The 23153-nt window shown below is 50.4% G+C and overlaps 45 non-coding genes across 45 annotated transcripts; all 45 read left to right on the top strand.

The window, feature by feature from the left end:
• Window positions 1-2305: 2305 nt before the first annotated feature.
• trnal-aag lies at window positions 2306-2387 on the top strand. The gene has a single exon. It is a non-coding gene; the product is annotated as a tRNA-Leu (tRNA).
• A 713-nt stretch (window positions 2388-3100) lies between these two features.
• trnag-ucc lies at window positions 3101-3172 on the top strand. The gene has a single exon. It is a non-coding gene; the product is annotated as a tRNA-Gly (tRNA).
• A 128-nt stretch (window positions 3173-3300) lies between these two features.
• On the top strand, window positions 3301-3382 carry trnal-aag. Its single transcript has one exon. It is a non-coding gene; the product is annotated as a tRNA-Leu (tRNA).
• Window positions 3383-4295: 913 nt separating this feature from the next.
• On the top strand, window positions 4296-4377 carry trnal-aag. The gene has a single exon. It is a non-coding gene; the product is annotated as a tRNA-Leu (tRNA).
• Window positions 4378-4683: 306 nt separating this feature from the next.
• trnal-uag lies at window positions 4684-4765 on the top strand. Its single transcript has one exon. It is a non-coding gene; the product is annotated as a tRNA-Leu (tRNA).
• Window positions 4766-5285: 520 nt separating this feature from the next.
• On the top strand, window positions 5286-5367 carry trnal-aag. The gene has a single exon. It is a non-coding gene; the product is annotated as a tRNA-Leu (tRNA).
• A 320-nt stretch (window positions 5368-5687) lies between these two features.
• trnag-ucc lies at window positions 5688-5759 on the top strand. The gene has a single exon. It is a non-coding gene; the product is annotated as a tRNA-Gly (tRNA).
• A 128-nt stretch (window positions 5760-5887) lies between these two features.
• Window positions 5888-5969, top strand: trnal-aag. Its single transcript has one exon. It is a non-coding gene; the product is annotated as a tRNA-Leu (tRNA).
• A 311-nt stretch (window positions 5970-6280) lies between these two features.
• Window positions 6281-6362, top strand: trnal-uag. The gene has a single exon. It is a non-coding gene; the product is annotated as a tRNA-Leu (tRNA).
• A 301-nt stretch (window positions 6363-6663) lies between these two features.
• On the top strand, window positions 6664-6745 carry trnal-uag. The gene has a single exon. It is a non-coding gene; the product is annotated as a tRNA-Leu (tRNA).
• Window positions 6746-7265: 520 nt separating this feature from the next.
• On the top strand, window positions 7266-7347 carry trnal-aag. The gene has a single exon. It is a non-coding gene; the product is annotated as a tRNA-Leu (tRNA).
• A 320-nt stretch (window positions 7348-7667) lies between these two features.
• trnag-ucc lies at window positions 7668-7739 on the top strand. The gene has a single exon. It is a non-coding gene; the product is annotated as a tRNA-Gly (tRNA).
• A 128-nt stretch (window positions 7740-7867) lies between these two features.
• Window positions 7868-7949, top strand: trnal-aag. Its single transcript has one exon. It is a non-coding gene; the product is annotated as a tRNA-Leu (tRNA).
• A 311-nt stretch (window positions 7950-8260) lies between these two features.
• Window positions 8261-8342, top strand: trnal-uag. The gene has a single exon. It is a non-coding gene; the product is annotated as a tRNA-Leu (tRNA).
• Window positions 8343-8643: 301 nt separating this feature from the next.
• Window positions 8644-8725, top strand: trnal-uag. Its single transcript has one exon. It is a non-coding gene; the product is annotated as a tRNA-Leu (tRNA).
• A 520-nt stretch (window positions 8726-9245) lies between these two features.
• On the top strand, window positions 9246-9327 carry trnal-aag. Its single transcript has one exon. It is a non-coding gene; the product is annotated as a tRNA-Leu (tRNA).
• A 320-nt stretch (window positions 9328-9647) lies between these two features.
• Window positions 9648-9719, top strand: trnag-ucc. Its single transcript has one exon. It is a non-coding gene; the product is annotated as a tRNA-Gly (tRNA).
• Window positions 9720-9847: 128 nt separating this feature from the next.
• trnal-aag lies at window positions 9848-9929 on the top strand. Its single transcript has one exon. It is a non-coding gene; the product is annotated as a tRNA-Leu (tRNA).
• A 310-nt stretch (window positions 9930-10239) lies between these two features.
• Window positions 10240-10321, top strand: trnal-uag. The gene has a single exon. It is a non-coding gene; the product is annotated as a tRNA-Leu (tRNA).
• A 520-nt stretch (window positions 10322-10841) lies between these two features.
• On the top strand, window positions 10842-10923 carry trnal-aag. The gene has a single exon. It is a non-coding gene; the product is annotated as a tRNA-Leu (tRNA).
• A 320-nt stretch (window positions 10924-11243) lies between these two features.
• trnag-ucc lies at window positions 11244-11315 on the top strand. Its single transcript has one exon. It is a non-coding gene; the product is annotated as a tRNA-Gly (tRNA).
• A 128-nt stretch (window positions 11316-11443) lies between these two features.
• trnal-aag lies at window positions 11444-11525 on the top strand. Its single transcript has one exon. It is a non-coding gene; the product is annotated as a tRNA-Leu (tRNA).
• A 712-nt stretch (window positions 11526-12237) lies between these two features.
• trnag-ucc lies at window positions 12238-12309 on the top strand. The gene has a single exon. It is a non-coding gene; the product is annotated as a tRNA-Gly (tRNA).
• Window positions 12310-12436: 127 nt separating this feature from the next.
• trnal-uag lies at window positions 12437-12518 on the top strand. Its single transcript has one exon. It is a non-coding gene; the product is annotated as a tRNA-Leu (tRNA).
• A 320-nt stretch (window positions 12519-12838) lies between these two features.
• On the top strand, window positions 12839-12910 carry trnag-ucc. Its single transcript has one exon. It is a non-coding gene; the product is annotated as a tRNA-Gly (tRNA).
• Window positions 12911-13038: 128 nt separating this feature from the next.
• On the top strand, window positions 13039-13120 carry trnal-aag. Its single transcript has one exon. It is a non-coding gene; the product is annotated as a tRNA-Leu (tRNA).
• Window positions 13121-14033: 913 nt separating this feature from the next.
• Window positions 14034-14115, top strand: trnal-aag. The gene has a single exon. It is a non-coding gene; the product is annotated as a tRNA-Leu (tRNA).
• Window positions 14116-14421: 306 nt separating this feature from the next.
• Window positions 14422-14503, top strand: trnal-uag. Its single transcript has one exon. It is a non-coding gene; the product is annotated as a tRNA-Leu (tRNA).
• Window positions 14504-14823: 320 nt separating this feature from the next.
• trnag-ucc lies at window positions 14824-14895 on the top strand. The gene has a single exon. It is a non-coding gene; the product is annotated as a tRNA-Gly (tRNA).
• Window positions 14896-15624: 729 nt separating this feature from the next.
• Window positions 15625-15706, top strand: trnal-aag. The gene has a single exon. It is a non-coding gene; the product is annotated as a tRNA-Leu (tRNA).
• A 520-nt stretch (window positions 15707-16226) lies between these two features.
• trnal-aag lies at window positions 16227-16308 on the top strand. The gene has a single exon. It is a non-coding gene; the product is annotated as a tRNA-Leu (tRNA).
• Window positions 16309-16628: 320 nt separating this feature from the next.
• trnag-ucc lies at window positions 16629-16700 on the top strand. Its single transcript has one exon. It is a non-coding gene; the product is annotated as a tRNA-Gly (tRNA).
• A 128-nt stretch (window positions 16701-16828) lies between these two features.
• On the top strand, window positions 16829-16910 carry trnal-aag. The gene has a single exon. It is a non-coding gene; the product is annotated as a tRNA-Leu (tRNA).
• Window positions 16911-17622: 712 nt separating this feature from the next.
• On the top strand, window positions 17623-17694 carry trnag-ucc. The gene has a single exon. It is a non-coding gene; the product is annotated as a tRNA-Gly (tRNA).
• Window positions 17695-17821: 127 nt separating this feature from the next.
• On the top strand, window positions 17822-17903 carry trnal-uag. The gene has a single exon. It is a non-coding gene; the product is annotated as a tRNA-Leu (tRNA).
• A 320-nt stretch (window positions 17904-18223) lies between these two features.
• Window positions 18224-18295, top strand: trnar-ucu. The gene has a single exon. It is a non-coding gene; the product is annotated as a tRNA-Arg (tRNA).
• A 729-nt stretch (window positions 18296-19024) lies between these two features.
• On the top strand, window positions 19025-19106 carry trnal-aag. Its single transcript has one exon. It is a non-coding gene; the product is annotated as a tRNA-Leu (tRNA).
• A 320-nt stretch (window positions 19107-19426) lies between these two features.
• Window positions 19427-19498, top strand: trnag-ucc. The gene has a single exon. It is a non-coding gene; the product is annotated as a tRNA-Gly (tRNA).
• Window positions 19499-19626: 128 nt separating this feature from the next.
• trnal-aag lies at window positions 19627-19708 on the top strand. The gene has a single exon. It is a non-coding gene; the product is annotated as a tRNA-Leu (tRNA).
• A 912-nt stretch (window positions 19709-20620) lies between these two features.
• Window positions 20621-20702, top strand: trnal-aag. The gene has a single exon. It is a non-coding gene; the product is annotated as a tRNA-Leu (tRNA).
• Window positions 20703-21022: 320 nt separating this feature from the next.
• trnag-ucc lies at window positions 21023-21094 on the top strand. Its single transcript has one exon. It is a non-coding gene; the product is annotated as a tRNA-Gly (tRNA).
• Window positions 21095-21222: 128 nt separating this feature from the next.
• Window positions 21223-21304, top strand: trnal-aag. Its single transcript has one exon. It is a non-coding gene; the product is annotated as a tRNA-Leu (tRNA).
• A 712-nt stretch (window positions 21305-22016) lies between these two features.
• trnag-ucc lies at window positions 22017-22088 on the top strand. The gene has a single exon. It is a non-coding gene; the product is annotated as a tRNA-Gly (tRNA).
• A 128-nt stretch (window positions 22089-22216) lies between these two features.
• On the top strand, window positions 22217-22298 carry trnal-aag. Its single transcript has one exon. It is a non-coding gene; the product is annotated as a tRNA-Leu (tRNA).
• Window positions 22299-23011: 713 nt separating this feature from the next.
• trnag-ucc lies at window positions 23012-23083 on the top strand. Its single transcript has one exon. It is a non-coding gene; the product is annotated as a tRNA-Gly (tRNA).
• Window positions 23084-23153: the final 70 nt, after the last annotated feature.

Below are 23153 nucleotides of genomic sequence, written 5' to 3'. Positions count from 1 at the left end.
AAAAACCTGTTAAGCAAACAATGCAAACGGTGGCATGCACATTCATGCAGTCATCATGCAGAGTATAAGACAAATAACACTTACCCTCAACGAAGAGCCTGTAAATTCATAATGGGAATCATGCAGAGTATAAGAAAAAAAACACTTACCATCAACGATGGAGAGGATGTAAATTCATGATTGGAGTTTTGAAAGGCAGAACACCATAAACATTGAACAAGGCCAGAAACGTGGCATGAACATTGAACAAGGCCAGGAACGTGGCATGAACATTGACCAAGAGTCATGTCTTGGTCCCAACAACTGATATGCAAAGAGACCTCGGCCTGCTGGTCTCTTATTCCTGGGAGATGAAGATGCACCCGAAGACAGGGCAGCAGCTAGTGACAAAGCAGAGATGAAAAGATGTACAACATGCTGTCAAGTAGCAGTTCAAAAGCATATTGCTTTAAATGTGTCCTCAGTCACACACAACAAGGCCCACAAAGGAACATTCACTTACAGCTCTGCTTGACCATCTTGGAGGGGGAGATGTTCAGCATGGCTTGCTCCAGGTCTTCATCTTCATCCATGACTGTGGTGCAAACAGGAAAGAAACATAAGAATGTATTCCTTTCACTGTACAATAGTTACATTTATATCCTATCTGTTACATGCATCAAATGAAAGTTAACCATAATCACAAGCATTAAATTACTTATAATATTTAATTAATACTGATGACCTACCCACGGCTTGGCTGGAGGCGAGCAGAGGAGAGGACATGGATGCCTCCTGGGTCTTCTTGGTCAGGTACCGCTTCAGTTTGTCCATGCTAGTTCCCGGAGTGGTGGTCCGGGACAGAACGAACGCTGCAAAGCCATCTGCCCTACCCTCCCAGACGTCACCCCAGGTCCTTGTTGGCATGCGGCCAAAGCCGACCTGTTGGTCCTCCTCCACTGAGCTGACAGCCCCGGTCCTCCTGGCCTCGTACTCCAGCACTGCCTTGATTTCCTTGAAGGAATTGGCATACCCTACAAAGGACCGCAGGCTGTCTTTGCTGGGCCCATCCAAAGGCATGCCAGCCATTTGCTCCTTTTCAAATTGTTTAATGAGGTACAGAGTGTACCCCACATCATTTTCAAGGAGCCATCTGACCAATTTCCCCTTATACTTTCCAAACTGTAAAGTATACTCCCCCAACACCTCAGTTTGATCAGACACATCCCCCCCTCGGTCACGGACCAAAGAGCACGCCCTTGCCCTCATCTGCTCCTCCTTTATGGGTGCTGACTTGTCCTTCAGAGAGACAGAGGAGTCCTTCCAACGCTTGGCTTCCTCAGTTGCATCTTGGAGAAGGTAGCCATGTGACCCCTTCCGAAAGACCACCACCACTCTCCCAGGATAAAAACTAAAAACTTGCTTAGACATCTGTATTTAAAAGAAATAACACATTCAATAATTACAACAAATTACATGTCAAGAGGGGGTGGTAGCCAGAGTATTTTCAAACTACACTGCCCTACAGTAGATCTGTATCTATTCGATGAGTGTGCTTACTTGAGGTGAATGTGCCTCATCTCAACTCCCCCATCCTCCCCCATCCCCCAACAATCCCCCTCAATGTCCTTTGTCTTGGAATGTGTATTAGCTGCGAACAGCTCTCTTCTAACATGACTTTTATTCACGATTCACTATTAATTTTACATAACATGCTGGCAAACCATTGTCGGTATATTGTTAGTAACTAACGTTACTGAATAACTTTGGGAAGTTATAGTAGTACCAACGTAACATTGCATTAGTGGCTACTGTACATACAGTTTCATTCATTCATACTGTTAGACTGAGAGTCATAGCGTGCTCAATGTTGAGTTTTCACAAAGCAGAGATGAGTAAAATAACATGTTCATTCATGATTTAGCTAGCTATTTTTAGATCTATCCAGATGGATATCTTACCTCAGTGCAGATCTACGTGTACTGTTCTCTCAAAAAATATTCTGATCTGAGACGCTTCTCTATCTCGTAAGAAAACCGCGAAACAGCGCCCCCCAAATCCCCATAGTGGCCACAAATGGTAGTATTCGATATGGTTAAGGATAGCCATAGAGAATGAATGGGAAAAGTTAAGGAAGTTAAGACCATTCATCGCAGCCTCCCGCGCGGCTGACCCGGGTTCGATTCCCAGCCAATGCAGAACCTTGAGAAAAATGTATTTTATCTGGTGTCATTCCACTGCTTGCGGGCATTAGATATAGTCACGTGAGCTCCTGGACGATCGATCAGCTTCGGTTCGAGCTCGGCTGGCCAACAGTTGACAACGGGGTAGCGTGGCCGAGCGGTCCAAGGCGCTGGATTAAGGCTCCAGTCTCTCCGGAGGCGTGGGTTCGAATCCCACCGCTGCCACTTTTGTAGGGTGCTAACGGCGTCTCATTGCTTTCACGTGAGTAAGTGGGTTTGAAAGGTGAACTGTGGCTCGACGTGTTGTGTTGTGTTGTCGTTGATGCTTTCTTGGGGCATCGTAGGTATAGTGGCTCCATCACCAGACAATACAAACCGTGAAGAGGCATTTCGTCTCTTGTGACGGTCGAACACATCCGGAGTAGGCCAAGTGTTCCAAACTCGACAGAAGTATAAACCAGGTTTAGGGCAATCTGTTACTAGTTCAGTATCGATCAGTTTTGGGAGAAGCTCGGGTGGCCAACAGCTGACAACGGGGTAGCGTGGCCGAGCCGTCCAAGGCGCTGGATTTAGGCTCCAGTCTCTCCGGAGGCGTGGGTTAGAATCCGACTGCTGCCATTTTTGTAGGGTGATAATGCCGTCTCGTTGCTTTCAAGTCAGTAAGTGGGTTTTAAAGTTGAATTATGGCTCGACATGTTGTCGTTGATGCTTTCTTGGGGCATCGTAGGTATAGTGGCTCCATCACCAGACAATACAAAGTGTGAGAGGCATTTCGGCTCTTGTGACGGTCGAGCACATCCGGATTAGGCCAAGTGTTCCAAACTCGACAGAAGTATAAACCAGGTTTATGGCAATCTCTTACTAGTTGGACGTCAGTAGGTGGTGTGAAAAATCGAACCGTGGCTCGAAAACCTGTGCGATCATGGAGGATGTCATGGGCATTGGTGGTATAGTGGCAAGCATAGCTGCCTTCCAAGCAGTTGACCCGGGTTCGATTCCCGGCCAATGCAGAACCTTGAGAAAAATGTGTTTTATCTGGTGTCATTCCACTGCTTGCGGGCATTAGATATAGTCACGTGAGCTCCTGGACGATCGATCAGCTTCGGTTCGAGCTCGGCTGGCCAACAGTTGACAACGGGGTAGCGTGGCCGAGTGGTCCAAGGCACTGGATTAAGGCTCCAGTCTCTCCGGAGGCGTGGGTTCGAATCCCACCGCTGCTACTTTTGTAGGGTGCTAACGGCGTCTCATTGCTTTCACGTCAGTAAGTGGGTTTGAAAGGTGAACTGTGGCTCGACGTGTTGTGTTGTGTTGTCGTTGATGCTTTCTTGGGGCATCGTAGGTATAGTGGCTCCATCACCAGACAATACAAACCGTGAAGAGGCATTTCGTCTCTTGTGACGGTCGAACACATCCGGAGTAGGCCAAGTGTTCCAAACTCGACAGAAGTATAAACCAGGTTTAGGGCAATCTGTTACTAGTTCAGTATCGATCAGTTTTGGGAGAAGCTCGGGTGGCCAACAGCTGACAACGGGGTAGCGTGGCCGAGCCGTCCAAGGCGCTGGATTTAGGCTCCAGTCTCTCCGGAGGCGTGGGTTAGAATCCGACTGCTGCCATTTTTGTAGGGTGATAATGCCGTCTCGTTGCTTTCAAGTCAGTAAGTGGGTTTTAAAGTTGAATTATGGCTCGACATGTTGTCGTTGATGCTTTCTTGGGGCATCGTAGGTATAGTGGCTCCATCACCAGACAATACAAAGTGTGAGAGGCATTTCGGCTCTTGTGACGGTCGAGCACATCCGGATTAGGCCAAGTGTTCCAAACTCGACAGAAGTATAAACCAGGTTTATGGCAATCTCTTACTAGTTGGACGTCAGTAGGTGGTGTGAAAAATCGAACCGTGGCTCGAAAAGCTGTGCGATCATGGAGGATGTTGTGGGCATTGGTGGTATAGTGACAAGCATAGCTGCCTTCCAAGCAGTTGACCCGGGTTCGATTCCCGGCCAATGCAGAACCTTGAGAAAAATGTGTTTTATCTGGTGTCATTCCACTGCTTGCGGGCATTAGATATAGTCACGTGAGCTCCTGGACGATCGATCAGCTTCGGTTCGAGCTCGGCTGGCCAACAGCTGACAACGGGGTAGCGTGGCCGAGCGGTCCAAGGCGCTGGATTAAGGCTCCAGTCTCTCCGGAGGCGTGGGTTCGAATCCCACCGCTGCCACTTTTGTAGGGTGCTAACGGCGTCTCATTGCTTTCACGTCAGTAAGTGGGTTTGAAAGGTGAACTGTGGCTCGACGTGTTGTGTTGTCGTTTATGCTTTCTTGGGGGATCGTAGGTATAGTTGCTCCATCACCAGACAATACAAACCGTGAAGAGGCATTTCGTCTCTTGTGACGGTCGAACACATCCGGAGTAGGCCAAGTGTTCCAAACTCGACAGAAGTATAAACCAGGTTTAGGGCAATCTGTTACTAGTTCAGTATCGATCAGTTTTGGGAGAAGCTCGGGTGGCCAACAGCTGACAACGGGGTAGCGTGGCCGAGCGGTCCAAGGCGCTGGATTTAGGCTCCAGTCTCTCCGGAGGCGTGGGTTCGAATCCGACTGCTGCCACTTTTGTAGGGTGCTAATGCCGTCTCGTTGCTTTCAAGTCAGTAAGTGGGTTTTAAAGGTGAACTGTGGCTCGACATGTTGTCGTTGATGCTTTCTTGGGGCATCGTAGGTATAGTGGCTCCATCACCAGACAATACAAAGTGTGAGAGGCATTTCGTCTCTTGTGACGGTCGAGCACATCCGGATTAGGCCAAGTGTTCCAAACTCGACAGAAGTATAAACCAGTTTTAGGGCAATCAATTACTAGTTGGACGTCAGTAGGTGGTGTGAAAAGTCGAACCGTGGCTCGAAATGCTGTACGATCATGGAGGATGTTGTGGGCATTGCTGGTATAGTGGCAAGCATAGCTGCCTTCCAAGCAGTTGACCCGGGTTCGATTCCCGGCCAATGCAGAACCTTGAGAAAGATGTGTTTTATCTGGGGTCATTCCACTGCTTGCGGGCATTAGATATAGTCACTTAAGCTCCTGGACGATCGATCAGCTTCGGTTTGAGCTCGGCTGGCCAACAGCTGACAACGGGGTAGCGTGGCCGAGCTGTCCAAGGCGCTGGATTAAGGCTCCAGTCTCTCCAGAGGCGTGGGTTCGAATCCCACCGCTGCCAGTTTTGTAGGGTGCTAACGCCGTCTCGTTGCTTTCAAGTCAGTAAGTGGGTTTGAAAGTTGAATTATGGCTCGACATGTTGTCGTTGATGCTTTCTTGGGGCATCGTAGGTATAGTGGCTCCATCACCAGACAATACAAAGTGTGAGAGGCATTTCGTCTCTTGTGACGGTCGAGCACATCCGGATTAGGCCAAGTGTTCCAAACTCGACAGAAGTATAAACCAGGTTTTTGGCAATCTCTTACTAGTTGGACGTCAGTAGGTGGTGTGAAAAATCGAACCGTGGCTCGAAAAGCTGTGCGATCATGGAGGATGTCGTGGGCATTGGTGGTATAGTGGCAAGCATAGCTGCCTTCCAAGCAGTTGACCCGGGTTCGATTCCCGGCCAATGCAGAACGTTGAGAAAAATGTGTTTTATCTGGTGTCATTCCACTGCTTGCGGGCATTAGATATAGTCACGTGAGCTCCTGGACGATCGATCAGCTTCGGTTCGAGCTCGGCTGGCCAACAGTTGACAACGGGGTAGCGTGGCCGAGTGGTCCAAGGCACTGGATTAAGGCTCCAGTCTCTCCGGAGGCGTGGGTTCGAATCCCACCGCTGCTACTTTTGTAGGGTGCTAACGGCGTCTCATTGCTTTCACGTCAGTAAGTGGGTTTGAAAGGTGAACTGTGGCTCGACGTGTTGTGTTGTGTTGTCGTTGATGCTTTCTTGGGGCATCGTAGGTATAGTGGCTCCATCACCAGACAATACAAACCGTGAAGAGGCATTTCGTCTCTTGTGACGGTCGAACACATCCGGAGTAGGCCAAGTGTTCCAAACTCGACAGAAGTATAAACCAGGTTTAGGGCAATCTGTTACTAGTTCAGTATCGATCAGTTTTGGGAGAAGCTCGGGTGGCCAACAGCTGACAACGGGGTAGCGTGGCCGAGCGGTCCAAGGCGCTGGATTTAGGCTCCAGTCTCTCCGGAGGCGTGGGTTCGAATCCGACTGCTGCCACTTTTGTAGGGTGCTAATGCCGTCTCGTTGCTTTCAAGTCAGTAAGTGGGTTTTAAAGGTGAACTGTGGCTCGACATGTTGTCGTTGATGCTTTCTTGGGGGATCGTAGGTATAGTTGCTCCATCACCAGACAATACAAACCGTGAAGAGGCATTTCGTCTCTTGTGACGGTCGAACACATCCGGAGTAGGCCAAGTGTTCCAAACTCGACAGAAGTATAAACCAGGTTTAGGGCAATCTGTTACTAGTTCAGTATCGATCAGTTTTGGGAGAAGCTCGGGTGGCCAACAGCTGACAACGGGGTAGCGTGGCCGAGCGGTCCAAGGCGCTGGATTTAGGCTCCAGTCTCTCCGGAGGCGTGGGTTCGAATCCGACTGCTGCCACTTTTGTAGGGTGCTAATGCCGTCTCGTTGCTTTCAAGTCAGTAAGTGGGTTTTAAAGGTGAACTGTGGCTCGACATGTTGTCGTTGATGCTTTCTTGGGGCATCGTAGGTATAGTGGCTCCATCACCAGACAATACAAAGTGTGAGAGGCATTTCGTCTCTTGTGACGGTCGAGCACATCCGGATTAGGCCAAGTGTTCCAAACTCGACAGAAGTATAAACCAGTTTTAGGGCAATCAATTACTAGTTGGACGTCAGTAGGTGGTGTGAAAAGTCGAACCGTGGCTCGAAATGCTGTACGATCATGGAGGATGTTGTGGGCATTGCTGGTATAGTGGCAAGCATAGCTGCCTTCCAAGCAGTTGACCCGGGTTCGATTCCCGGCCAATGCAGAACCTTGAGAAAGATGTGTTTTATCTGGGGTCATTCCACTGCTTGCGGGCATTAGATATAGTCACTTAAGCTCCTGGACGATCGATCAGCTTCGGTTTGAGCTCGGCTGGCCAACAGCTGACAACGGGGTAGCGTGGCCGAGCTGTCCAAGGCGCTGGATTAAGGCTCCAGTCTCTCCAGAGGCGTGGGTTCGAATCCCACCGCTGCCAGTTTTGTAGGGTGCTAACGCCGTCTCGTTGCTTTCAAGTCAGTAAGTGGGTTTGAAAGTTGAATTATGGCTCGACATGTTGTCGTTGATGCTTTCTTGGGGCATCGTAGGTATAGTGGCTCCATCACCAGACAATACAAAGTGTGAGAGGCATTTCGTCTCTTGTGACGGTCGAGCACATCCGGATTAGGCCAAGTGTTCCAAACTCGACAGAAGTATAAACCAGGTTTTTGGCAATCTCTTACTAGTTGGACGTCAGTAGGTGGTGTGAAAAATCGAACCGTGGCTCGAAAAGCTGTGCGATCATGGAGGATGTCGTGGGCATTGGTGGTATAGTGGCAAGCATAGCTGCCTTCCAAGCAGTTGACCCGGGTTCGATTCCCGGCCAATGCAGAACCTTGAGAAAAATGTGTTTTATCTGGTGTCATTCCACTGCTTGCGGGCATTAGATATAGTCACGTGAGCTCCTGGACGATCGATCAGCTTCGGTTCGAGCTCGGCTGGCCAACAGTTGACAACGGGGTAGCGTGGCCGAGTGGTCCAAGGCACTGGATTAAGGCTCCAGTCTCTCCGGAGGCGTGGGTTCGAATCCCACCGCTGCTACTTTTGTAGGGTGCTAACGGCGTCTCATTGCTTTCACGTCAGTAAGTGGGTTTGAAAGGTGAACTGTGGCTCGACGTGTTGTGTTGTGTTGTCGTTGATGCTTTCTTGGGGCATCGTAGGTATAGTGGCTCCATCACCAGACAATACAAACCGTGAAGAGGCATTTCGTCTCTTGTGACGGTCGAACACATCCGGAGTAGGCCAAGTGTTCCAAACTCGACAGAAGTATAAACCAGGTTTAGGGCAATCTGTTACTAGTTCAGTATCGATCAGTTTTGGGAGAAGCTCGGGTGGCCAACAGCTGACAACGGGGTAGCGTGGCCGAGCGGTCCAAGGCGCTGGATTTAGGCTCCAGTCTCTCCGGAGGCGTGGGTTCGAATCCGACTGCTGCCACTTTTGTAGGGTGCTAATGCCGTCTCGTTGCTTTCAAGTCAGTAAGTGGGTTTTAAAGGTGAACTGTGGCTCGACATGTTGTCGTTGATGCTTTCTTGGGGGATCGTAGGTATAGTTGCTCCATCACCAGACAATACAAACCGTGAAGAGGCATTTCGTCTCTTGTGACGGTCGAACACATCCGGAGTAGGCCAAGTGTTCCAAACTCGACAGAAGTATAAACCAGGTTTAGGGCAATCTGTTACTAGTTCAGTATCGATCAGTTTTGGGAGAAGCTCGGGTGGCCAACAGCTGACAACGGGGTAGCGTGGCCGAGCGGTCCAAGGCGCTGGATTTAGGCTCCAGTCTCTCCGGAGGCGTGGGTTCGAATCCGACTGCTGCCACTTTTGTAGGGTGCTAATGCCGTCTCGTTGCTTTCAAGTCAGTAAGTGGGTTTTAAAGGTGAACTGTGGCTCGACATGTTGTCGTTGATGCTTTCTTGGGGCATCGTAGGTATAGTGGCTCCATCACCAGACAATACAAAGTGTGAGAGGCATTTCGTCTCTTGTGACGGTCGAGCACATCCTGATTAGGCCAAGTGTTCCAAACTCGACAGAAGTATAAACCAGTTTTAGGGCAATCAATTACTAGTTGGACGTCAGTAGGTGGTGTGAAAAGTCGAACCGTGGCTCGAAATGCTGTACGATCATGGAGGATGTTGTGGGCATTGCTGGTATAGTGGCAAGCATAGCTGCCTTCCAAGCAGTAGACCCGGGTTCGATTCCCGGCCAATGCAGAACCTTGAGAAAGATGTGTTTTATCTGGGGTCATTCCACTGCTTGCGGGCATTAGATATAGTCACTTAAGCTCCTGGACGATCGATCAGCTTCGGTTTGAGCTCGGCTGGCCAACAGCTGACAACGGGGTAGCGTGGCCGAGCTGTCCAAGGCGCTGGATTAAGGCTCCAGTCTCTCCAGAGGCGTGGGTTCGAATCCCACCGCTGCCAGTTTTGTAGGGTGCTAACGCCGTCTCGTTGCTTTCAAGTCAGTAAGTGGGTTTGAAAGTTGAATTATGGCTCGACATGTTGTCGTTGATGCTTTCTTGGGGCATCGTAGGTATAGTGGCTCCATCACCAGACAATACAAAGTGTGAGAGGCATTTCGTCTCTTGTGACGGTCGAGCACATCCGGATTAGGCCAAGTGTTCCAAACTCGACAGAAGTATAAACCAGGTTTTTGGCAATCTCTTACTAGTTGGACGTCAGTAGGTGGTGTGAAAAATCGAACCGTGGCTCGAAAAGCTGTGCGATCATGGAGGATGTCGTGGGCATTGGTGGTATAGTGGCAAGCATAGCTGCCTTCCAAGCAGTTGACCCGGGTTCGATTCCCGGCCAATGCAGAACCTTGAGAAAAATGTGTTTTATCTGGTGTCATTCCACTGCTTGCGGGCATTAGATATAGTCACGTGAGCTCCTGGACGATCGATCAGCTTCGGTTCGAGCTCGGCTGGCCAACAGTTGACAACGGGGTAGCGTGGCCGAGTGGTCCAAGGCACTGGATTAAGGCTCCAGTCTCTCCGGAGGCGTGGGTTCGAATCCCACCGCTGCTACTTTTGTAGGGTGCTAACGGCGTCTCATTGCTTTCACGTCAGTAAGTGGGTTTGAAAGGTGAACTGTGGCTCGACGTGTTGTGTTGTGTTGTCGTTGATGCTTTCTTGGGGCATCGTAGGTATAGTGGCTCCATCACCAGACAATACAAACCGTGAAGAGGCATTTCGTCTCTTGTGACGGTCGAACACATCCGGAGTAGGCCAGTGTTCCAAACTCGACAGAAGTATAAACCAGGTTTAGGGCAATCTGTTACTAGTTCAGTATCGATCAGTTTTGGGAGAAGCTCGGGTGGCCAACAGCTGACAACGGGGTAGCGTGGCCGAGCGGTCCAAGGCGCTGGATTTAGGCTCCAGTCTCTCCGGAGGCGTGGGTTCGAATCCGACTGCTGCCACTTTTGTAGGGTGCTAATGCCGTCTCGTTGCTTTCAAGTCAGTAAGTGGGTTTTAAAGGTGAACTGTGGCTCGACATGTTGTCGTTGATGCTTTCTTGGGGCATCGTAGGTATAGTGGCTCCATCACCAGACAATACAAAGTGTGAGAGGCATTTCGTCTCTTGTGACGGTCGAGCACATCCGGATTAGGCCAAGTGTTCCAAACTCGACAGAAGTATAAACCAGTTTTAGGGCAATCAATTACTAGTTGGACGTCAGTAGGTGGTGTGAAAAGTCGAACCGTGGCTCGAAATGCTGTGCGATCATGGAGGATGTTGTGGGCATTGCTGGTATAGTGGCAAGCATAGCTGCCTTCCAAGCAGTTGACCCGGGTTCGATTCCCGGCCAATGCAGAACCTTGAGAAAGATGTGTTTTATCTGGGGTCATTCCACTGCTTGCGGGCATTAGATATAGTCACTTAAGCTCCTGGACGATCGATCAGCTTCGGTTTGAGCTCGGCTGGCCAACAGCTGACAACGGGGTAGCGTGGCCGAGCTGTCCAAGGCGCTGGATTAAGGCTCCAGTCTCTCCAGAGGCGTGGGTTCGAATCCCACCGCTGCCAGTTTTGTAGGGTGCTAACACCGTCTCGTTGCTTTCAAGTCAGTAAGTGGGTTTGAAAGTTGAATTATGGCTCGACATGTTGTCGTTGATGCTTTCTTGGGGCATCGTAGGTATAGTGGCTCCATCACCAGACAATACAAAGTGTGAGAGGCATTTCGTCTCTTGTGACGGTCGAGCACATCCGGATTAGGCCAAGTGTTCCAAACTCGACAGAAGTATAAACCAGGTTTTTGGCAATCTCTTACTAGTTGGACGTCAGTAGGTGGTGTGAAAAATCGAACCGTGGCTCGAAAAGCTGTGCGATCATGGAGGATGTCGTGGGCATTGGTGGTATAGTGGCAAGCATAGCTGCCTTCCAAGCAGTTGACCCGGGTTCGATTCCCGGCCAATGCAGAACCTTGAGAAAAATGTGTTTTATCTGGTGTCATTCCACTGCTTGCGGGCATTAGATATAGTCACGTGAGCTCCTGGACGATCGATCAGCTTCGGTTTGAGCTCGGCTGGCCAACAGTTGACAACGGGGTAGCGTGGCCGAACGGTCCAAGGCGCTGGATTAAGGCTCCAGTCTCTCCGGAGGCGTGGGTTCGAATCCCACCGCTGCCACTTTTGTAGGGTGCTAACAGCGTCTCATTGCTTTCACGTCAGTAAGTGGGTTTGAAAGGTGAACTGTGGCTCGACGTGTTGTGTTGTGTTGTCGTTGATGCTTTCTTGGGGCATCGTAGGTATAGTGGCTCCATCACCAGACAATACAAGCCGTGAAGAGGCATTTCGTCTCTTGTGACGGTCGAACACATCCGGAGTAGGCAAGTGTTCCAAACTCGACAGAAGTATAAACCAGATTTAGGGCAATCTGTTACTAGTTCAGTATCGATCAGTTTTGGGAGAAGCTCGGGTGGCCAACAGCTGACAACGGGGTAGCGTGGCCGAGCCGTCCAAGGCGCTGGATTTAGGCTCCAGTCTCTCCGGAGGCGTGGGTTCGAATCCGACTGCTGCCACTTTTGTAGGGTGATAATGCCGTCTCCTTGCTTTCAAGTCAGTAAGTGGGTTTGAAAGTTGAATTATGGCTCGACATGTTGTCGTTGATGCTTTCTTGGGGCATCGTAGGTATAGTGGCTCCATCACCAGACAATACAAAGTGTGAGAGGCATTTCGTCTCTTCTGACGGTCGAGCACATCCGGATTAGGCCAAGTGTTCCAAACTCGACAGAAGTATAAACCAGGTTTATGGCAAACTCTTACTAGTTGGACGTCAGTAGGTGGTGTGAAAAATCGAACCGTGGCTCGAAAAGCTGTGCGATCATGGAGGATGTTGTGGGCATTGGTGGTATAGTGGCAAGCATAGCTGCCTTCCAAGCAGTTGACCCGGGTTCGATTCCCGGCCAATGCAGAACCTTGAGAAAGATGTGTTTTATCTGGTGTCATTCCACTGCTTGCGGGCATTAGACTAGTCACGTGAGCTCCTGGACGATCGATCAGCTTCGGTTGGAGCTCGGCTGGCCAACAGTTGACAACGGGGTAGCGTGGCCGAGCGGTCCAAGGTGCTGGATTTAGGCTCCAGTCTCTCCGGAGGCATGGGTTCGAATCCCACCGCTGCCACTTTTGTAGGGTGCTAACGCCGTCTCGTTTCTTTCAAGTCAGTAAGTGGGTTTTAAAGTTGAATTATGGCTCGACATGTTGTCGTTGATGCTTTCTTGGGGCATCGTAGGTATAGTGGCTCCATCACCAGACAATACAAAGTGTGAGAGGCATTTCGGCTCTTGTGACGGTCGAGCACATCCGGATTAGGCCAAGTGTTCCAAACTCGACAGAAGTATAAACCAGGTTTTTGGCAATCTCTTACTAGTTGGACGTCAGTAGGTGGTGTGAAAAATCGAACCGTGGCTCGAAAAGCTGTGCGATCATGGAGGATGTCGTGGGCATTGGTGGTATAGTGGCAAGCATAGCTGCCTTCCAAGCAGTTGACCCGGGTTCGATTCCCGGCCAATGCAGAACCTTGAGAAAAATGTGTTTTATCTGGTGTCATTCCACTGCTTGCGGGCATTAGATATAGTCACGTGAGCTCCTGGACGATCGATCAGCTTCGGTTCGAGCTCGGCTGGCCAACAGTTGACAACGGGGTAGCGTGGCCGAGTGGTCCAAGTCACTGGATTAAGGCTCCAGTCTCTCCGGAGGCGTGGGTTCGAATCCCACCGCTGCTACTTTTGTAGGGTGCTAACGGCGTCTCATTGCTTTCACGTCAGTAAGTGGGTTTGAAAGGTGAACTGTGGCTCGACGTGTTGTGTTGTGTTGTCGTTGATGCTTTCTTGGGGCATCGTAGGTATAGTGGCTCCATCACCAGACAATACAAACCGTGAAGAGGCATTTCGTCTCTTGTGACGGTCGAACACATCCGGAGTAGGCCAAGTGTTCCAAACTCGACAGAAGTATAAACCAGGTTTAGGGCAATCTGTTACTAGTTCAGTATCGATCAGTTTTGGGAGAAGCTCGGGTGGCCAACAGCTGACAACGGGGTAGCGTGGCCGAGCCGTCCAAGGCGCTGGATTTAGGCTCCAGTCTCTCCGGAGGCGTGGGTTAGAATCCGACTGCTGCCATTTTTTTAGGGTGATAATGCCGTCTCGTTGCTTTCAAGTCAGTAAGTGGGTTTTAAAGTTGAATTATGGCTCGACATGTTGTCGTTGATGCTTTCTTGGGGCATCGTAGGTATAGTGGCTCCATCACCAGACAATACAAAGTGTGAGAGGCATTTCGGCTCTTGTGACGGTCGAGCACATCCGGATTAGGCCAAGTGTTCCAAACTCGACAGAAGTATAAACCAGGTTTATGGCAATCTCTTACTAGTTGGACGTCAGTAGGTGGTGTGAAAAATCGAACCGTGGCTCGAAAAGCTGTGCGATCATGGAGGATGTTGTGGGCATTGGTGGTATAGTGACAAGCATAGCTGCCTTCCAAGCAGTTGACCCGGGTTCGATTCCCGGCCAATGCAGAACCTTGAGAAAAATGTGTTTTATCTGGTGTCATTCCACTGCTTGCGGGCATTAGATATAGTCACGTGAGCTCCTGGACGATCGATCAGCTTCGGTACGAGCTCGGCTGGCCAACAGCTGACAACGGGGTAGCGTGGCCGAGCGGTCCAAGGCGCTGGATTAAGGCTCCAGTCTCTCCGGAGGCGTGGGTTCGAATCCCACCGCTGCCACTTTTGTAGGGTGCTAACGGCGTCTCATTGCTTTCACGTCAGTAAGTGGGTTTGAAAGGTGAACTGTGGCTCGACGTGTTGTGTTGTCGTTTATGCTTTCTTGGGGGATCGTAGGTATAGTTGCTCCATCACCAGACAATACAAACCGTGAAGAGGCATTTCGTCTCTTGTGACGGTCGAACACATCCGGAGTAGGCCAAGTGTTCCAAACTCGACAGAAGTATAAACCAGGTTTAGGGCAATCTGTTACTAGTTCAGTATCGATCAGTTTTGGGAGAAGCTCGGGTGGCCAACAGCTGACAACGGGGTAGCGTGGCCGAGCGGTCCAAGGCGCTGGATTTAGGCTCCAGTCTCTCCGGAGGCGTGGGTTCGAATCCGACTGCTGCCACTTTTGTAGGGTGCTAATGCCGTCTCGTTGCTTTCAAGTCAGTAAGTGGGTTTTAAAGGTGAACTGTGGCTCGACATGTTGTCGTTGATGCTTTCTTGGGGCATCGTAGGTATAGTGGCTCCATCACCAGACAATACAAAGTGTGAGAGGCATTTCGTCTCTTGTGACGGTCGAGCACATCCGGATTAGGCCAAGTGTTCCAAACTCGACAGAAGTATAAACCAGTTTTAGGGCAATCAATTACTAGTTGGACGTCAGTAGGTGGTGTGAAAAGTCGAACCGTGGCTCGAAATGCTGTGCGATCATGGAGGATGTCGTGGGCATTGGTGGTATAGTGGCAAGCATAGCTGCCTTCCAAGCAGTTGACCCGGGTTCGATTCCCGGCCAATGCCGGACCTTGAGAAAGATGTGTTTTATCTGGTGTCATTCCACTGCTTGCGGGCATTAGACTAGTCACGTGAGCTCCTGGACGATCGATCAGCTTCGGTTGGAGCTCGGCTGGCCAACAGTTGACAACGGGGTAGCGTGGCCGAGCCGTCCAAGGCGCTGGATTTAGGCTCCAGTCTCTCCGGAGGCGTGGGTTCAAATCCCACCCCTGCCAGTTTTGTAGGGTGCTAACGCCGTCTCGTTGCTTTCAAGTCAGTAAGTGGGTTTGAAAGGTGAACTGTGGCTCGACATGTTGTCGTTGATGCTTTCTTGGGGCATCGTAGGTATAGTGGCACCATCACCAGACAATACAAAGTGTGAGAGGCATTTCGTCTCTTGTGACGGTCGAGCACATCCGGATTAGGCCAAGTGTTCCAAACTCGACAGAAGTATAAACCAGGTTTATGGCAAACTCTTACTAGTTGGACGTCAGTAGGTGGTGTGAAAAATCGAACCGTGGCTCGAAAAGCTGTGCGATCATGGAGGATGTTGTGGGCATTGCTGGTATAGTGGCAAGCATAGCTGCCTTCCAAGCAGTTGACCCGGGTTCGATTCCCGGCCAATGCAGAACCTTGAGAAAGATGTGTTTTATCTGGGGTCATTCCACTGCTTGCGGGCATTAGATATAGTCACTTGAGCTCCTGGACGATCGATCAGCTTCGGTTTGAGCTCGGCTGGCCAACAGCTGACAACGGGGTAGCGTGGCCGAGCTGTCCAAGGCGCTGGATGAAGGCTCCAGTCTCTCCAGAGGCGTGGGTTCGAATCCCACCGCTGCCAGTTTTGTAGGGTGCTAACGCCGTCTCGTTGCTTTCAAGTCAGTAAGTGGGTTTTAAAGTTGAATTATGGCTCGACATGTTGTCGTTGATGCTTTCTTGGGGCATCGTAGGTATAGTGGCTCCATCACCAGACAATACAAAGTGTGAGAGGCATTTCGTCTCTTGTGACGGTCGAGCACATCCGGATTAGGCCAAGTGTTCCAAACTCGACAGAAGTATAAACCAGGTTTATGGCAAACTCTTACTAGTTGGACGTCAGTAGGTGGTGTGAAAAATCGAACCGTGGCTCGAAAAGCTGTGCGATCATGGAGGATGTTGTGGGCATTGCTGGTATAGTGGCAAGCATAGCTGCCTTCCAAGCAGTTGACCCGGGTTCGATTCCCGGCCAATGCAGAACCTTGAGAAAGATGTGTTTTATCTGGGGTCATTCCACTGCTTGCGGGCATTAGATATAGTCACTTAAGCTCCTGGACGATCGATCAGCTTCGGTTTGAGCTCGGCTGGCCAACAGCTGACAACGGGGTAGCGTGGCCGAGCTGTCCAAGGCGCTGGATTAAGGCTCCAGTCTCTCCAGAGGCGTGGGTTCGAATCCCACCGCTGCCAGTTTTGTAGGGTGCTAACGCCGTCTCGTTGCTTTCAAGTCAGTAAGTGGGTTTTAAAGTTGAATTATGGCTCGACATGTTATCGTTGATGCTTTCTTGGGGCATCGTAGGTATAGTGGCTCCATCACCAGACAATACAAAGTGTGAGAGGCATTTCGTCTCTTGTGACGGTCGAGCACATCCGGATTAGGCCAAGTGTTCCAAACTCGACAGAAGTATAAACCAGGTTTTTGGCAATCTCTTACTAGTTGGACGTCAGTAGGTGGTGTGAAAAATCGAACCGTGGCTCGAAAAGCTGTGCGATCATGGAGGATGTCGTGGGCATTGGTGGTATAGTGGCAAGCATAGCTGCCTTCCAAGCAGTTGACCCGGGTTCGATTCCCGGCCAATGCAGAACCTTGAGAAAAAAGTGTTTTATCTGGTGTCATTCCACTGCTTGCGGGCATTAGATATAGTCACGTGAGCTCCTGGACGATCGATCAGCTTCGGTTTGAGCTCGGCTGGCCAACAGTTGACAACGGGGTAGCGTGGCCGAACGGTCCAAGGCGCTGGATTAAGGCTCCAGTCTCTCCGGAGGCGTGGGTTCGAATCCCACCGCTGCCACTTTTGTAGGGTGCTAACGGCGTCTCATTGCTTTCACGTCAGTAAGTGGGTTTGAAAGGTGAACTGTGGCTCGACGTGTTGTGTTGTGTTGTCGTTGATGCTTTCTTGGGGCATCGTAGGTATAGTGGCTCCATCACCAGACAATACAAGCCGTGAAGAGGCATTTCGTCTCTTGTGACGGTCGAACACATCCGGAGTAGGCAAGTGTTCCAAACTCGACAGAAGTATAAACCAGATTTAGGGCAATCTGTTACTAGTTCAGTATCGATCAGTTTTGGGAGAAGCTCGGGTGGCCAACAGCTGACAACGGGGTAGCGTGGCCGAGCCGTCCAAGGCGCTGGATTTAGGCTCCAGTCTCTCCGGAGGCGTGGGTTCGAATCCGACTGCTGCCACTTTTGTAGGGTGATAATGCCGTCTCCTTGCTTTCAAGTCAGTAAGTGGGTTTGAAAGTTGAATTATGGCTCGACATGTTGTCGTTGATGCTTTCTTGGGGCATCGTAGGTATAGTGGCTCCATCACCAGACAATACAAAGTGTGAGAGGCATTTCGTCTCTTGTGACGGTCGAGCACATCCGGATTAGGCCAAGTGTTCCAAACTCGACAGAAGTATAAACCAGGTTTATGGCAAACTCTTACTAGTTGGACGTCAGTAGGTGGTGTGAAAAATCGAACCGTGGCTCGAAAAGCTGTGCGATCATGGAGGATGTTGTGGGCATTGGTGGTATAGTGGCAAGCATAGCTGCCTTCCAAGCAGTTGACCCGGGTTCGATTCCCGGCCAATGCAGAACCTTGAGAAAGATGTGTTTTATCTGGTGTCATTCCACTGCTTGCGGGCATTAGACTAGTCACGTGAGCTCCTGGACGATCGATCAGCTTCGGTTGGAGCTCGGCTGGCCAACAGTTGACAACGGGGTAGCGTGGCCGAGCGGTCCAAGGTGCTGGATTTAGGCTCCAGTCTCTCCGGAGGCATGGGTTCGAATCCCACCGCTGCCACTTTTGTAGGGTGCTAACGCCGTCTCGTTTCTTTCAAGTCAGTAAGTGGGTTTTAAAGTTGAATTATGGCTCGACATGTTGTCGTTGATGCTTTCTTGGGGCATCGTAGGTATAGTGGCTCCATCACCAGACAATACAAAGTGTGAGAGGCATTTCGGCTCTTGTGACGGTCGAGCACATCCGGATTAGGCCAAGTGTTCCAAACTCGACAGAAGTATAAACCAGGTTTATGGCAATCTCTTACTAGTTGGACGTCAGTAGGTGGTGTGAAAAATCGAACCGTGGCTCGAAAAGCTGTGCGATCATGGAGGATGTTGTGGGCATTGGTGGTATAGTGACAAGCATAGCTGCCTTCTAAGCAGTTGACCCGGGTTCGATTCCCGGCCAATGCCGGACCTTGAGAAAGATGTGTTTTATCTGGTGTCATTCCACTGCTTGCGGGCATTAGACTAGTCACGTGAGCTCCTGGACGATCGATCAGCTTCGGTTGGAGCTCGGCTGGCCAACAGTTGACAACGGGGTAGCGTGGCCGAGCCGTCCAAGGCGCTGGATTTAGGCTCCAGTCTCTCCGGAGGCGTGGGTTCAAATCCCACCCCTGCCAGTTTTGTAGGGTGCTAACGCCGTCTCGTTGCTTTCAAGTCAGTAAGTGGGTTTGAAAGGTGAACTGTGGCTCGACATGTTGTCGTTGATGCTTTCTTGAGGCATCGTAGGTATAGTGGCTCCATCACCAGACAATACAAAGTGTGAGAGGCATTTCGTCTCTTGTGACGGTCGAGCACATCCGGATTAGGCCAAGTGTTCCAAACTCGACAGAAGTATAAACCAGGTTTATGGCAAACTCTTACTAGTTGGACGTCAGTAGGTGGTGTGAAAAATCGAACCGTGGCTCGAAAAGCTGTGCGATCATGGAGGATGTTGTGGGCATTGCTGGTATAGTGGCAAGCATAGCTGCCTTCCAAGCAGTTGACCCGGGTTCGATTCCCGGCCAATGCAGAACCTTGAAAAAGATGTGTTTTATCTTGGGTCATTCCACTGCTTGCGGGCATTAGATATAGTCACTTGAGCTCCTGGACGATCGATCAGCTTCGGTTTGAGCTCGGCTGGCCAACAGCTGACAACGGGGTAGCGTGGCCGAGCTGTCCAAGGCGCTGGATTAAGGCTCCAGTCTCTCCAGAGGCGTGGGTTTGAATCCCACCGCTGCCAGTTTTGTAGGGTGCTAACGCCGTCTCGTTGCTTTCAAGTCAGTAAGTGGGTTTTAAAGTTGAATTATGGCTCGACATGTTGTCGTTGATGCTTTCTTGGGGCATCGTAGGTATAGTGGCTCCATCACCAGACAATACAAAGTGTGAGAGGCATTTCGTCTCTTGTGACGGTCGAGCACATCCGGATTAGGCCAAGTGTTCCAAACTCGACAGAAGTATAAACCAGGTTTTTGGCAATCTCTTACTAGTTGGACGTCAGTAGGTGGTGTGAAAAATCGAACCGTGGCTCGAAAAGCTGTGCGATCATGGAGGATGTCGTGGGCATTGGTGGTATAGTGGCAAACATAGCTGCCTTCCAAGCAGTTGACCCGGGTTCGATTCCCGGCCAATGCAGAACCTTGAAAAAAATGTGTTTTATCTGGTGTCATTCCACTGCTTGCGGTCATTAGATATAGTCACCTGAGCTCCTGGACGATCGATCAGCTTCGGTTCGAGCTCGGCTGGCCAACAGTTGACAACGGGGTAGCGTGGCCGAGCGGTCCAAGGCGCTGGATTAAGGCTCCAGTCTCTCCGGAGGCGTGGGTTCGAATCCCACCGCTGCCACTTTTGTAGGGTGCTAACGGCGTCTCATTGCTTTCACGTCAGTAAGTGGGTTTGAAAGGTGAACTGTGGCTCGACGTGTTGTGTTGTGTTGTCGTTGATGCTTTCTTGGGGCATCGTAGGTATAGTGGCTCCATCACCAGACAATACAAACCGTGAAGAGGCATTTCGTCTCTTGTGACGGTCGAACACATCCGGAGTAGGCAAGTGTTCCAAACTCGACAGAAGTATAAACCAGATTTAGGGCAATCTGTTACTAGTTCAGTATCGATCAGTTTTGGGAGAAGCTCGGGTGGCCAACAGCTGACAACGGGGTAGCGTGGCCGAGCCGTCCAAGGCGCTGGATTTAGGCTCCAGTCTCTCCGGAGGCGTGGGTTCGAATCCGACTGCTGCCACTTTTGTAGGGTAATAATGCCGTCTCCTTGCTTTCAAGTCAGTAAGTGGGTTTGAAAGTTGAATTATGGCTCGACATGTTGTCGTTGATGCTTTCTTGGGGCATCGTAGGTATAGTGGCTCCATCACCAGACAATACAAAGTGTGAGAGGCATTTCGTCTCTTGTGACGGTCGAGCACATCCGGATTAGGCCAAGTGTTCCAAACTCGACAGAAGTATAAACCAGGTTTATGGCAAACTCTTACTAGTTGGACGTCAGTAGGTGGTGTGAAAAATCGAACCGTGGCTCGAAAAGCTGTGCGATCATGGAGGATGTTGTGGGCATTGCTGGTATAGTGGCAAGCATAGCTGCCTTCCAAGCAGTTGACCCGGGTTCGATTCCCGGCCAATGCAGAACCTTGAAAAAGATGTGTTTTATCTTGGGTCATTCCACTGCTTGCGGGCATTAGATATAGTCACTTGAGCTCCTGGACGATCGATCAGCTTCGGTTTGAGCTCGGCTGGCCAACAGCTGACAACGGGGTAGCGTGGCCGAGCTGTCCAAGGCGCTGGATTAAGGCTCCAGTCTCTCCAGAGGCGTGGGTTTGAATCCCACCGCTGCCAGTTTTGTAGGGTGCTAACGCCGTCTCGTTGCTTTCAAGTCAGTAAGTGGGTTTTAAAGTTGAATTATGGCTCGACATGTTGTCGTTGATGCTTTCTTGGGGCATCGTAGGTATAGTGGCTCCATCACCAGACAATACAAAGTGTGAGAGGCATTTCGTCTCTTGTGACGGTCGAGCACATCCGGATTAGGCCAAGTGTTCCAAACTCGACAGAAGTATAAACCAGGTTTTTGGCAATCTCTTACTAGTTGGACGTCAGTAGGTGGTGTGAAAAATCGAACCGTGGCTCGAAAAGCTGTGCGATCATGGAGGATGTCGTGGGCATTGGTGGTATAGTGGCAAACATAGCTGCCTTCCAAGCAGTTGACCCGGGTTCGATTCCCGGCCAATGCAGAACCTTGAGAAAAATGTGTTTTATCTGGTGTCATTCCACTGCTTGCGGGCATTAGATATAGTCACCTGAGCTCCTGGACGATCGATCAGCTTCGGTTCGAGCTCGGCTGGCCAACAGTTGACAACGGGGTAGCGTGGCCGAGCGGTCCAAGGCGCTGGATTAAGGCTCCAGTCTCTCCGGAGGCGTGGGTTCGAATCCCACCGCTGCCACTTTTGTAGGGTGCTAACGGCGTCTCATTGCTTTCACGTCAGTAAGTGGGTTTGAAAGGTGAACTGTGGCTCGACGTGTTGTGTTGTGTTGTCGTTGATGCTTTCTTGGGGCATCGTAGGTATAGTGGCTCCATCACCAGACAATACAAACCGTGAAGAGGCATTTCGTCTCTTGTGACGGTCGAACACATCCGGAGTAGGCAAGTGTTCCAAACTCGACAGAAGTATAAACCAGATTTAGGGCAATCTGTTACTAGTTCAGTATCGATCAGTTTTGGGAGAAGCTCGGGTGGCCAACAGCTGACAACGGGGTAGCGTGGCCGAGCCGTCCAAGGCGCTGGATTTAGGCTCCAGTCTCTCCGGAGGCGTGGGTTCGAATCCGACTGCTGCCACTTTTGTAGGGTGATAATGCCGTCTCCTTGCTTTCAAGTCAGTAAGTGGGTTTGAAAGTTGAATTATGGCTCGACATGTTGTCGTTGATGCTTTCTTGGGGCATCGTAGGTATAGTGGCTCCATCACCAGACAATACAAAGTGTGAGAGGCATTTCGTCTCTTGTGACGGTCGAGCACATCCGGATTAGGCCAAGTGTTCCAAACTCGACAGAAGTATAAACCAGGTTTATGGCAAACTCTTACTAGTTGGACGTCAGTAGGTGGTGTGAAAAATCGAATCGTGGCTCGAAAAGCTGTGCGATCATGGAGGATGTTGTGGGCATTGGTGGTATAGTGGCAAGCATAGCTGCCTTCCAAGCAGTTGACCCGGGTTCGATTCCCGGCCAATGCAGAACCTTGAGAAAGATGTGTTTTATCTGGTGTCATTCCACTGCTTGCGGGCATTAGATATAGTCACCTGAGCTCCTGGACGATCGATCAGCTTCGGTTTGAGCTCGGCTGGCCAACAGCTGACAACGGGGTAGCGTGGCCGAGCGGTCCAAGGCGCTGGATTAAGGCTCCAGTCTCTCCGGAGGCGTGGGTTCGAATCCCACCGCTGCTGCTTTTGTAGGGTGCTAACGGCGTCTCATTGTTTTCACGTCACTAAGTGGGTTTGAAAGGTGAACTGTGGCTCGACGTGTTGTGTTGTGTTGTCGTTGATGCTTTCTTAGGGCATCGTAGGTATAGTGGCTCCATCACCAGACAATACAAACCGTGAAGAGGCATTTCGTCTCTTGTGACGGTCGAACACATCCGGAGTAGGCCAAGTGTTCCAAACTCGACAGAAGTATAAACCAGGTTTAGGGCAATCTGTTACTAGTTCAGTATCGATCAGTTTTGGGAGAAGCTCGGGTGGCCAACAGCTGACAACGGGGTAGCGTGGCCGAGCCGTCCAAGGCGCTGGATTTAGGCTCCAGTCTCTCCAGAGGCGTGGGTTAGAATCCGACTGCTGCCATTTTTGTAGGGTGATAATGCCGTCTCGTTGCTTTCAAGTCAGTAAGTGGGTTTGAAAGTTGAATTATGGCTCGACATGTTGTCGTTGATGCTTTCTTGGGGCATCGTAGGTATAGTGGCTCCATCACCAGACAATACAAAGTGTGAGAGGCATTTCGTCTCTTGTGACGGTCGAGCACATCCGGATTAGGCCAAGTGTTCCAAACTCGACAGAAGTATAAACCAGGTTTATGGCAATCTCTTACTAGTTGGACGTCAGTAGGTGGTGTGAAAAATCGAACCGTGGCTCGAAATACTGTGCGATCATGGAGGATGTTGTGGGCATTGGTGGTATAGTGGCAAGCGTAGCTGCCTTCCAAGCAGTTGACCCGGGTTCGATTCCCGGCCAATGCATAACCTTGAGAAAGATGTGTTTTATCTGGTGTCATTCCACTGCTTGCGGGCATTAGACTAGTCACGTGAG

The sequence above is a fragment of the Hypomesus transpacificus genome, unplaced genomic scaffold, assembly GCF_021917145.1.
Source record: "Hypomesus transpacificus isolate Combined female unplaced genomic scaffold, fHypTra1 scaffold_188, whole genome shotgun sequence".
NCBI classification, from domain to species: domain Eukaryota; kingdom Metazoa; phylum Chordata; class Actinopteri; order Osmeriformes; family Osmeridae; genus Hypomesus; species Hypomesus transpacificus.
This window is presented reverse-complemented; position numbering and strand designations above follow the sequence as displayed.